Source organism: Ranitomeya imitator, chromosome 5, assembly GCF_032444005.1.
Source record: "Ranitomeya imitator isolate aRanImi1 chromosome 5, aRanImi1.pri, whole genome shotgun sequence".
NCBI lineage: Eukaryota > Metazoa > Chordata > Amphibia > Anura > Dendrobatidae > Ranitomeya > Ranitomeya imitator.
Window position 1 is genome coordinate 185,415,640 of NC_091286.1, and position 12,963 is coordinate 185,428,602.

At 46.3% G+C, this 12,963-nt stretch overlaps 1 protein-coding gene across 3 annotated transcripts in view; it reads right to left on the bottom strand.

Moving 5' to 3' along the window:
* Nucleotides 1–12,963, bottom strand: part of SCAF8 (SR-related CTD associated factor 8) — a 666,705-nt gene that overhangs the window by 160,112 nt on the left and 493,630 nt on the right. The window lies entirely within an intron of this gene.

The window sequence follows — 12,963 nt, forward strand, 5'->3', positions numbered from 1 at the left end:
TTGACTGTCCAGCTGTTGCCCCCGAGTTCTGAAGAAATCTCTTCCAGATTCTGACAGATTTTTGTGGTTATCACTTTCCTGCTTTTTAGCAGCGTGTTAATGAGGGCCGGCGAGAACCCCCTATCTTTTAGCAGCGCCCGCTCAAAATCCACGCCGTCAGATGAAGGCCAACCGCTCGAGGATGGTAGACTGGGTCCTGGGATAGGAGATCCGATCCATGGGTCTTGCCAGACATTCCGGACATCGACATCGCCCTCAGGCATGGAAACCACGTCCTTCTGGGCCAGGAGGGGGCAATTAATATTACTGTGGCCTTGTCTTTCCTGATTTTCCTCACGACCAGAGGAAGTAGAGACAGGGGAGGAAAGGCGTAGGCTAGCCTGAAGTCCCAGTTTATGAGGAGGGTGTCTACTGAGTGACAGGGGATTTTCTCTGGGGTTCAGAGAGCAGAATTGTTCCACTTTCCTGTTTCCTTTTGTGGCAAACAGGTCTATCTCTGGTTGTCCCCACCTTTCCACGATAAGGTCGAAGATGGTGCCGTTCAGGGACCACTCTCCCGGCCTCAATGTGTTGCGACTTAAGAAATCCGCCGTAGTGTTTTCTGCCCCTTTTATGTGTAGAGCCGTCAACGAGAGAAGATGTTGCTCTGCTAGATGAAACAGACGATCTGCTACACACATCAGGGATCTGGAACGAGTCCCGCCTTGGTGATTTATGTATGCCACGGTGACCCGATTGTCCGAGAATACCCGCACGTGGTGGCACTGTAGATAGACAAGGAGTGTTTTAACCGCCTGCTCCACAGCCGTTAACTCCTTTAGATTGGAAGACATCTCCATCTGATCACGATCCCAAAGCCCCTGGACCAATGTATCCCCCATGTGAGCCCCCACCCAGAAGGGCTAGCGTCCGAGGTGACAATACGAGTTATATTATATTCCCAGGGGACCCCTGTGGACAGATTCTCTTGATCTAACCACCACCCGAGGGATACAATAGCGTCTTGGGATAGGGTCAGCAGACTTTCTAGACATCCCCCAAACCTTTTTTGATGTAACAGCACCTCGCCCTGAAGTATCTTTGTATGATACTGAGCCCATCGGACCGCTGGAATACAGGACGAGAGAGAGCCTAACAGAGACATGGCTCTTCATAGGGACATGGTGGGGTTTTTTGAGGCATTCAGCACCTGAAGGTGCAGGCGATTAATTTTTTCTTGAGGCAAACGGCATTCCTGAACCTGGGAATCCAGGGTCAGGCCTAAAAATCGCTGCACCGTCATGGGCTGTAACCGTGATTTTTTAACGTTTAGCATCCATCCCAGACGCTCTCGAGCCGACATCACTTTATGTAACTGTTCCAGACAGTGATCCGCCGTTTTACCTATGATAAGGAGATCGAGATCGTCCAGGTAGGGGATAATTAGAATGTTGGACTCATGCAGGTGTGCCATAACTTCCGCCATTACTTTGGTAAATACCCGAGGGGCGACCGAAATCCCAAAGGGAAGGGCCCTATACTGGAAGTCTTTTACTACCCCATCCAACCGTACCACCACCCTCAGGTATCGTTGGTGACCTGCATAAATAGGGATATGGTAATAGGCATCCTTCAAATCCATAAAGCAGTTTTTAAACAGCAGCTTTATTGCGGTGTTAATAGTTTCCATTTTAAATGGTTGAACGGTCAGAAAATTATTCAGCGCTCTAAGGTTAATGATTGTTCTGAAGGAGCCGTCTGGTTTACTTATTAGGAATAGAGGAGAGTAGAATCCACTACCCTGTTCTCCTTCCGGAACCTCAGATAGGACATTTTTATTGAGCAGATCGTGAACTTCCGCTTCCAGGGCCGCCTGTTCCGCTGGAGAGGATCTGAGAGGGGTGATTCTGAAGAAGTTCTGAGGGAGAGAGGAGAATTCTAGCCGCAGACCCGTAGCTATCAACCCCAAAATCCAATCACTACTGGAGATCTTGGACCAGGCCGGGTAGAAGGCAGATAGTCTACCTCCCACCGGGGCGACTAGTCATTGGGGTGGTTTTTTGATTTCACGGGGTGGCTCCTGACGTCCTCCACCAAACATGAACCCAGTACCGCTCTTCTTTTTATCGTCCCATCTGCTCTGATCTCTGGCTGGTCTCTTCCGAAAAAATCTTTTCCCTGCGAAGGGGCGCCTGTAAGAAGTAGTTGGTAGATTAGGAAACTTCTTCTCATCTCCGGCTTTCTCTAGCAGCTCATCTAGGACTGGCCCAAACAGGTATTCCCCTTCGCATGGGATAGAGCACAGACGAGATCTGGATTGAAGGTCACCCGGCCAACATTTCAGCCATAGGGCCCTGCGCGCTGCGTTCGATAATCCTGCCGCTCTAGCCGCCATTCTTGCCGAATCCGCAGAAGCGTCTGCGAGAAAGGCAGCAGCATTTTGGATTGTTGGCAGGAATTTCAACATGGAATCTCTGGAAACACCTTCTTCCAATTTAGATCCTAGCTGATCCAGCCAGACCATCATTGATCTAGCTGCGCATGTCGCAGCTACAGCAGGTCTCAAGGCACCAGCCGACATCTCCCATGTCCCTTTAAGGAATGAGTCAGCCTTTTTATCTAGAGGATCCTTTAGGGAAGCCATGTCATCAAAGGGGATAGATGATCTCTTAGATGCCTTAGACACCGCCGCATCTAATTTTGGCGCCTTATCCCAGGTGTTCACCATGGGGTCCTCAAAGGGGTATCTTCGTTTAAAGGCCGGTGGAAAAGAGCCTTTTTTCTCTGGCTTCTTCCATTCTCTTTTGATGAGGTTCTGCACCTTGTCATTGAGCGGAAAAGACCTACGTTTTTTAGGGTCTAGACCGCCAAACATTAGGTCCTGCGATGAACGTTCTGGCCTTTCGTCCGCCACCCCCATGGTGGATCTAACTGATTTAATTAGTTTGTCCATTTGGTCCAACGGGAAACAGAAACGGTTAGACTCTTCTTCCAAAGAGGACGCTGAGGAGACAGAGGCGTCTGAATCAATCTCCCTACTTGGGCCAGCGGACGAATCTGAATTTGAGGCGCTAGGCTCCCTTCTTCTCTTGGAAGGCTCTCCCCAGGATAGGGATTTCAGGGAATCCTTCACCGCCTTCCTGATAATCTCCCTAAGATTTGAAGTGAAATCGGGAGACTCCTCCGCCACCTATGGGAGCGGAGAAAAGGCTATGTCACTTATCCGGTGCTACCGCTATACAGTATCCCACTCAACTATTTCCTACCGTCTGTCGCACACACGACTGACAAAGTCTTTTAGGGTAGGCGTCTGGCAAAGGGCAAGCGCATAGCGCGCACTCCTTGTTTTTTGATTTACCAGCGCTCTTTTTCCCCTATGGAAATAAACATAGGAAGAGACTGCATCAGGGTACATTCACAAAGATCTCTTACCCAGGCAGTAGCGGTAGGTACCGGATCACTGGGGGGGGGGGGGGGGGGGAAAATCGGTCCAGATCCTTCTGCCTTGATCTGCGACTGGCCTGATTACTGCGTCCGTGGGTCTTCTGCTGGGGTTTTGCAAGGGTCTCCGAGGATCTGTCCTGCTCCTGCTCCAGCAGACCAACGGCAGCTTACGGCACATCCATAGCTGCAGATGACCATAAGCAGCTCTGCAGCAATCTACTCGGCTATATATAGCCTTCCCCCGCCGGAACATGTGCAGGTGTGTATGGTCAGTAATTAATCTCCCCCCTGCACCGGACCCTGCTCCATCCTCCCCCGCCCTTGAACGTTCCCCCCCTGCCGCTCCCATGACATGCAGGACGCGGCATTTCCAGCCGAAGCCGGCGTCCGACTTCCGGTCCTGGCTCCGCCCCCCCGCCGCATCACTTCCGGAAATGGCTAGAGCGGTCAGAGACACGCCCGGAAGCCGGGGACGGCGTCGCTGGATCCTCCAGCCGCAGGCCGCCATACCAACGCTGTACGCGGCCCCAGCACAGCGGTGATCGCGGCGGAAGCCGGCGCCCGACACCCGGACCCGCCCGGATCCCAAAGGAGTGCGGAGGGGCGTTCCAGGAAGCCTGCGCCGCCTGGATAGGACCAGAGGTAGGGAGACAGGGCACGGGAGAGCGAACGGACCCGGGGTGGGGGGGGGGGGGGAGGAGACATACTCACCTCGCTGACCCCAGAGACAGACCTCTTCCGGACGCTGCTCCGCTCTGCACCGCTCACTGCCGTGGAGCCCTACCCGGGCCCACCGTGGCGCTTCCAGGGACCCGCACTGCCCGAGGTAGGAGACCCCCTCGCTACCTGGGTCGGACAGCCGGCCTGGGTGCTTGATAGGTGACTGAAGACCAATCTGTAGGGAATCCTGTCCTCAAGGAACAGGAAACCAACTGATGCGTGGGAGAGGTGCCGCCCTTATATATCTGTAGGTTTCCTGTTCCTGAAGGGCGGATCCCCTCTCTCCGTAGTGCTGTCATGGGCGACCGAATAAATTAATTTATCTCCTCTCAGGAGCCTCTGCCTTTCAGGCACGGGGAGAGCGTGGAGCAAATACAGTTATCACTCACACCATTGATTGCTACACTGTAAGCGGCGTCTGTAAGCATATCACAGAACTTTGACTGACAGCCAACTCTGCTGTGCATGTGTGCAGAATGGCTGTGAAATGCTGGGATGGGCTTACAGTCACTAATCACAGTATAGTGAAGTATGCTGTGAGCGATGATTGTAGCCGGTCCACATCTGCTGTATCCGCATGACCCTATGACTGAAAGTCGGCAGCTCTCGGAAAGAATTAATTTAGTTCTCACAGTGAATGCAGTTTCAAAAGGGGGTCTGGCAGCATTGTTACTCTATCTGCAGATTGACCCTATAACTGCAGGTAAATCGCATTTTCCAAGATTACAGGTTCCCTTAAATAGTCAGGTGTCCACATACTTTTTTTGCTTGCAGTTGGAGATTCTCGCACAAGTACCACTACTGGTATCACTTGTATCAGTCTTCATGAAAGTTCCATAATAATTGTATCACTTCCACACATGGCATCTTTTTTCTACACCATGCCTGCCAGATCTCACAGACTGTGGTAATTCTTGTGAGAAAACACTGAAACAAAGGCATTCAGTTCTGAATTCTGCCATTTGCCTAAATATAAACATGGTATGCCTATATTCCCAAAGGTATAAATAAACGAGCACTTCAGAACTTTTGGAGAGTCTTGGAGATCGCATGCCTGTTCTGCTACTTTGTTCTCACTGGTGCCAACTGAATCCAGAAACTTTGGAGAGAGACAAAAATGTAAAATTCCATTTTAGGTTCTCCTTGGAATCACCATATTTCCAGTCACCTGTGACAGGTTGTTCTGTGTATAACCCATTTTTGTGACTTAATAATAATAATCTATATTTATATAGCGCCAGCATACTCCGCAGCGCTTTACAAGTCAACAGTTCCTACACAACAGTCATAGATAGCAAAGCTAAAGGTGATACAATAATGAACGCAAAGACAATGACGACCCTGCTCTTCAGAGCTTAGAATCTATAATGAGGTGGGGGTGACCCAAGGTACAGGCGCTTATTTACTCTGATGGAATGGGGAGCAGATAAAGGCTGCATGAGTAAGTCGCCAGCCAGTATTTGTGGTGCTTTTGGGTGCGGTGGAGTTTAATGATGAATTATATTCAGAGAAGTAGAGCATGGACTATCTATAAAAAGAGTTAGATTAGGGAACGTGCTAGGCCACCCTAAACAGACGTGTTTTTAGGGAGCACCTAAAACTGTGTAAGTTGTGCTTAGTCCTAATTTCTTGGGGTAGAGCATTCCAGAGGATTGATGGGAAGTCTTGGAGCTGGGACTTGATTATATTTGATCTTCCTTGCTTGCTTGCACTGCAGCACCTGAAACTATAGCTCTGTAAAAATGCCACTCCATCAATAAAAAGAGCAAGAAAAATAACCTGGATTGGGACCCTCGTCTCCGTGGGTCCCTGGGCTCTGTGCTATGTGCACCTATGACAGATATGCATTTTTGTTTTATTGAATAACAAAGGAAGATTTTTTTGTATGTCTAATTTTGGAATACACAGTACTTATTACAGCTACAACTGCTGAAGTTAGGGAGCATATTTATAGATGTTTCATATTGCATATTACTGTAACTTTACATGTATTTTAGGTTATGTTTTGCAAAAAAGAAAAAAAAGAGCATGAACCGCACATCCCAAAATCATACGTTGATCTAAAGCTGCTAGGCAAAAATTAATATAACTGAATATGAGGTTTTCAGTTTAACATTCTGATCAGACTGTATGAAGCCCACTGCCCCGTCACGGCAAACCTCGTAGTGGGTCCTAACGCCCTAACGGAGCGGAGCCGTGCGGCGCCCACCGCCACAGCGGCCATGCACCAGCAGGGCGGACGGCCTGTTGCCCCACAGCACCCATGCTGCAAGACTGAGTCCCCACGACTCCAGACCGCGCCGCCCCACCAGCATAAAGCCACAGCAACAATGGCCGCCACACAGCACCAACACCAAAATGAAAGGAGCACTTAAACTCACCTTCCTCCAGCTCTTCAGTGAGAGCCAAAATGGGCTAGACCCCTTACTTTGCAGTCTCCTGCTAATTAAAATCACCTGAGCCAAATGGGAGGAGTGCTGGTCCAAGAAGAAGACTAGAACATGCTTTGCAAAAAACAGCCATTGTTGCTGTGGCTTTGTGCTGGTGGGGCGGCGCGGTCTGGAGTCGTGGGGACTCAGTCTTGCAGCATGGTGCTGTGGGGCAACAGGCCGTCCGCCCTGCTGGTGCATGGCCGCTGTGGCGGTGGGCGCCGCACGGCTCCGCTCCGTTAGGGCGTTAGGACCCACTACGAGGTTTGCCGTGACGGGGCAGTGGGCTTCATACAGTCTGATCAGAATGTTAAACTGAAAACCTCATATTCAGTTATATTAATTTTTGCCTAGCAGCTTTAGATCAACGTATGATTTTGGGATGTGCGGTTCATGCTTTTTTTTTTTCATTTTAGGTTATGTGCCTGCTGATAGATGGCTAAAAGTCACTTAAGGGGAATGTCTCATCAGAAAATGACCTATTTTTAAAATCAGGTTTTACTGTCACATGTATTTTTTTTTAATCTTAGCAATTTTTTTTTTAATATCACGATCTGTCATAAAAAGCAAAATGAGAAATCTTGCAATTTTTACATTGGCCACTGGGGATCTAGAACAGTTTGCAGCCGGTTCCTCATTATCAGAGTCAGCAATGACAGGTAACACCTCTATACACAGCTGATAACACAGGATCCACCAGGCACAATGTCATATCGGACCCTGCTCTACCTCCCTACACAACGTCAATTGCTTCAATACAAAAGATAGGCCTGAGTCAGTGTAATGCTACTAATGTACAAGAACCCTATTGGCCAGCCGGAAAATTGTAAGACTTCTCTTTTTTTTTCAATACAGATTGTGATTTTTTTAAAAAGCCAAATAAAAGAAAAAATACATTTAGCACAAAATCTTAGGTTAAACAATAGGTCATTTAATAGGTCATGAAACCAGGGATTCAAGCTTGAGGAGGCTAATTTGCATATTCCAGGTGCCTTCTGGGAAAAGCGAAGAGTCTCCCTAAGCTAGAAGATCGTTGGGTACAGCCGGGACCAGCTGCTTGGAAAGAATCAACAAACCAGGGATTCAAGCTTGAGGAGGCTAATTTGCATATTCCAGGTGCCTTCTGGGAAAAGCGAAGAGTCTCCCTAAGCTAGAAGATCGTTGGGTACAGCCGGGACCAGCTGCTTGGAAAGAATCAACAAACCAGGGATTCAAGCTTGAGGAGGCTAATTTGCATATTCCAGGTGCCTTCTGGGAAAAGCGAAGAGTCTCCCTAAGCTAGAAGATCGTTGGGTACAGCCGGGACCAGCTGCTTGGAAAGAATCACCAAACCAGGGATTCAAGCTTGAGGAGGCTAATTTGCATATTCCAGGTGCCTTCTGGGAAAAGCGAAGAGTCTCCCTAAGCTAGAAGATCGTTGGGTACCGCCGGGACCAGCTGCTTGGAAAGAATCACCAAACCGAATTTTTGCCTGTAGGACATTATTGCAAGAGAGCTTGGCTGAGTAGATTACACAAGAAGGAAAACACACAGCAAGTCAGCAGGATCTAGGAGCAACATGGCAGATGTGACAACCTACATGGTGAGCTGCAGCATGTGCTACATGTTCACAGATCGACCAGAAGAAGAATTAAATTTCACCTGTCAGAAGTGTAGACTAGTGGCCCTTTTAGAAGAAAAGGTGCGGGGTCTGGAAGAAAGAATAGCAACTTTGAAACTCATCAAAGAGAATGAAGACTTTCTAGACAGAACAGAAGCATCTCTACTGGTCACAGAAGGTGAAAAAAGTGTCAGAGAACCTCCAAAAGCAGATGAGTGGAAGCATGTGACCAAAAGAAGCAAGAAGACCATGGAGAAATCACCAACCACACAACTGAAGAACCGATATCAAATCTTTGTAGAGGATGAAGATGGCAAACCTAAGGATGAAGCAATACCAGCAAGCAAAAAAAGAAAAGGGCACACAGCAACAAGCGACAGCAAAAAGTACAGCCAAGAAGCATCGAAGAGTGGTGGTGGTGGGAGACTCACTACTGAGAGGCACAGAAGCAGCCATCTGCAGACCGGACATAACTGCAAGAGAAGTATGCTGCCTTCCAGGTGCGATGATCAAGGATGTGACCGATAGGATACCAAAGCTCTTCAACTCCAAGGACGTCCACCCATTTCTTCTGATACATGTTGGCACCAATGACACGGCAAGGAAGGACCTACCGACAATCTGCAAAGACTTTGAAGAGTTGGGGAAGAAAGTAAAGGAACTGGATGCACAGGTAGTTTTTTCTTCTATCCTTCCAGTAGACGGGCATGGCACCAGGAGATGGAACAGGATCCTTGATGCAAACAACTGGCTAAGACGATGGTGCAGACAACAAGGATTCGGATTCCTGGACCACGGTGTGAATTACTTGTACGATGGACTCCTCGCCAGAGACGGACTACACCTCAACAAACCTGGGAAACACACATTCGCCAGAAGACTCGCTACACTCATCAGGAGGGCGTTAAACTAGAAAAAGAGGGGACGGGAAGAAAAACATTAGACTTGAACAAAGAAGATCCAGGAAAACATACTCAGAAGGGAGGTAAGAACATTTCTAAAACAATCCACAGCGAGGAGATTGGAACAAAACAAAATCCTCTAAACTGCATGCTCGCAAACGCCAGAAGCCTGACAAACAAGATGGAAGAACTAGAAGCAGAAATATCTACAGGTAACTTTGACATAGTGGGAATAACCGAGACATGGTTAGATGAAAGCTATGACTGGGCAGTTAACTTACAGGGTTACAGTCTGTTTAGAAAGGATCGTAAAAATCGGAGAGGAGGAGGGGTTTGTCTCTATGTAAAGTCTTGTCTAAAGTCCACTTTAAGGGAGGATATTAGCGAAGGAAATGAGGATGTCGAGTCCATATGGGTCGAAATTCATGGAGGGAAAAATGGTAACAAAATTCTCATTGGGGTCTGTTACAAACCCCCAAATATAACAGAAACCATGGAAAGTCTACTTCTAAAGCAGATAGATGAAGCTGCAACCCATAATGAGGTCCTGGTTATGGGGGACTTTAACTACCCGGATATTAACTGGGAAACAGAAACCTGTGAAACCCATAAAGGCAACAGGTTTCTGCTAATAACCAAGAAAAATTATCTTTCACAATTGGTGCAGAATCCAACCAGAGGAGCAGCACTTTTAGACCTAATACTATCTAATAGACCTGACAGAATAACAAATCTGCAGGTGGTCGGGCATCTAGGAAATAGCGACCACAATATTGTACAGTTTCACCTGTCTTTCACTAGGGGGACTTGTCAGGGAGTCACAAAAACACTGAACTTTAGGAAGGCAAAGTTTGACCAGCTCAGAGATGCCCTTAATCTGGTAGACTGGGACAATATCCTCAGAAATAAGAATACAGATAATAAATGGGAAATGTTTAAGAACATCCTAAATAGGCAGTGTAAGTGGTTTATACCTTGTGGGAATAAAAGGACTAGAAATAGGAAAAACCCAATGTGGCTAAACAAAGAAGTAAGACAGGCAATTAACAGTAAAAAGAAAGCATTTGCACTACTAAAGCAGGATGGCACCATTGAAGCAAAATACTTTATCTAAAAAACTAATTAAAGCTGCCAAAAAGGAAACAGAGAAGCACATTGCTAAGGAGAGTAAAACTAATCCCAAACTGTTCTTCAACTATATCAATAGTAAAAGAATAAAAACTGAAAATGTAGGCCCCTTAAAATATAGTGAGGAAAGAATGGTTGTAGATGACGAGGAAAAGCTAACATATTAAACACCTTCTTCTCCACGGTATTCACGGTGGAAAATGAAATGCTAGGTGAAATCCCAAGAAACAATGAAAACCCTATATTAAGGGTCACCAATCTAACCCAAGAAGAGGTGCGAAACCGGCTAAATAAGATTAAAATAGATAAATCTCCGGGTCCGGATGGCATACACCCACGAGTACTAAGAGAACTAAGTAATGTAATAGATAAACCATTATTTCTTATTTTTAGGGACTCTATAGCGACAGGGTCTGTTCCGCAGGATTGGCGCATAGCAAATGTGGTGCCAATATTCAAAAAGGGCTCTAAAAGTGAACCTGGAAATTATAGGCCAGTAAGTCTAACCTCTATTGTTGGTAAAATATTTGAAGGGTTTCTGAGGGATGTTATTCTGGATTATCTCAATGAGAATAACTGTTTAACTCCATATCAGCATGGGTTTATGAGAAATCGCTCCTGTCAAACCAATCTAATCAGTTTTTATGAAGAGGTAAGCTATAGGCTGGACCACGGTGAGTCATTGGACGTGGTATATCTCGATTTTTCCAAAGCGTTTGATACCGTGCCGCACAAGAGGTTGGTACACAAAATGAGAATGCTTGGTCTGGGGGAAATTGTGTGTAAATGGGTTAGTAACTGGCTTAGTGATAGAAAGCAGAGGGTGGTTATAAATGGTATAGTCTCTAACTGGGTCGCTGTGACCAGTGGGGTACCGCAGGGGTCAGTATTGGGACCTGTTCTCTTCAACATATTCATTAATGATCTGGTAGAAGGTTTACACAGTAAAATATCGATATTTGCAGATGATACAAAACTATGTAAAGCAGTTAATACAAGAGAAGATAGTATACTGCTACAGATGGATCTGGATAAGTTGGAAACTTGGGCTGAAAGGTGGCAGATGAGGTTTAACAATGATAAATGTAAGGTTATACACATGGGAAGAAGGAATCAATGTCACCATTACACACTGAATGGGAAACCACTGGGTAAATCTGACAGGGAGAAGGACTTGGGGATCCTAGTTAATGATAAACTTACCTGGAGCAGCCAGTGCCAGGCAGCAGCTGCCAAGGCAAACAGGATCATGGGGTGCATTAAAAGAGGTCTGGATACACATGATGAGAGCATTATACTGCCTCTGTACAAATCCCTAGTTAGACCGCACATGGAGTACTGTGTCCAGTTTTGGGCACCGGTGCTCAGGAAGGATATAATGGAACTAGAGAGAGTACAAAGGAGGGCAACAAAATTAATAAAGGGGATGGGAGAACTACAATACCCAGATAGATTAGCGAAATTAGGATTATTTAATCTAGAAAAAAGACGACTGAGGGGCGATCTAATAACCATGTATAAGTATATAAGGGGACAATACAAATATCTCGCTGAGGATCTGTTTATACCAAGGAAGGTGACGGGCACAAGGGGGCATTCTTTGCGTCTGGAGGAGAGAAGGTTTTTCCACCAACATAGAAGAGGATTCTTTACTGTTAGGGCAGTGAGAATCTGGAATTGCTTGCCTGAGGAGGTGGTGATGGCGAACTCAGTCGAGGGGTTCAAGAGAGGCCTGGATGTCTTCCTGGAGCAGAACAATATTGTATCATACAATTAGGTTCTGTAGAAGGACGTAGATCTGGGGATTTATTATGATGGAATATAGGCTGAACTGGATGGACAAATGTCTTTTTTCGGCCTTACTAACTATGTTACTATGTATATTAAAGACATTTAATACAGTATACTCAGGCTTAAGGTTATAATAATAATAATTTTAGAGATGGCAGTTACGTTTATCAGAAAATAACCAAATAACAGCTTGATGAGGGAAGCTGTCTCCTTTGTCACACTGCCATATTGGGACAGAGGATATTTTCAAACTAGTCATTTAGAGGTAAGTGATTATACAGTAAATTGTCAAGGAAAGAAAATGGAGATTGCGTCGTACATGAGTCAGAGCATAGTGCGGAGTGTGGTGCCCACGCATGTGCCAGGAGAAGCAAATGATTCTTTTCAGTCTCGCCTCTCATAGGCACCGGCCCTGTGCTGACTGGCTGCAGCTATTCCACCGTTCCCGGGATTTCAGAATATTCCCCCCCGCTGTGTCTGTAGAGGGTATTTGTGCTGTGTAAGTGGTTCTGAGCTCAGGATCGAGTCCTTGTCCCTTGTGTCGGCCTCCAGGTTCCATCCCATTTCTGATTTACTATCTCACTGAATGAAGCTATTGCTATTTTGCATGATGTTCTGCCATGCATGGCACTGCCGCCCTATAACGAAGGGCAGATAATATTGCAGAGCGATTCAGTGCGCCACAAACATTAGATGGTCAATATAATATTGCTTTCTTTACCCTCTTAGCTTTGCTCTGAGAAGCACGAATACCAGTAATCATGGGATTCAGGTCAGCCATATCATTCTTTCCTGCCCATTATCCTACACATCACACCAAGGAGTTTATTTTTCCATCTGTGACATGGCACTATAAGTGTAATAAACTATATTTGTGATTTAGAAATTATTAATAGTGTTAGTTTTATAAAACGTGCAGTGTACAGATTTTTGCACAGAACTATACGTGGGTGTGAATGTGTGTATGGAA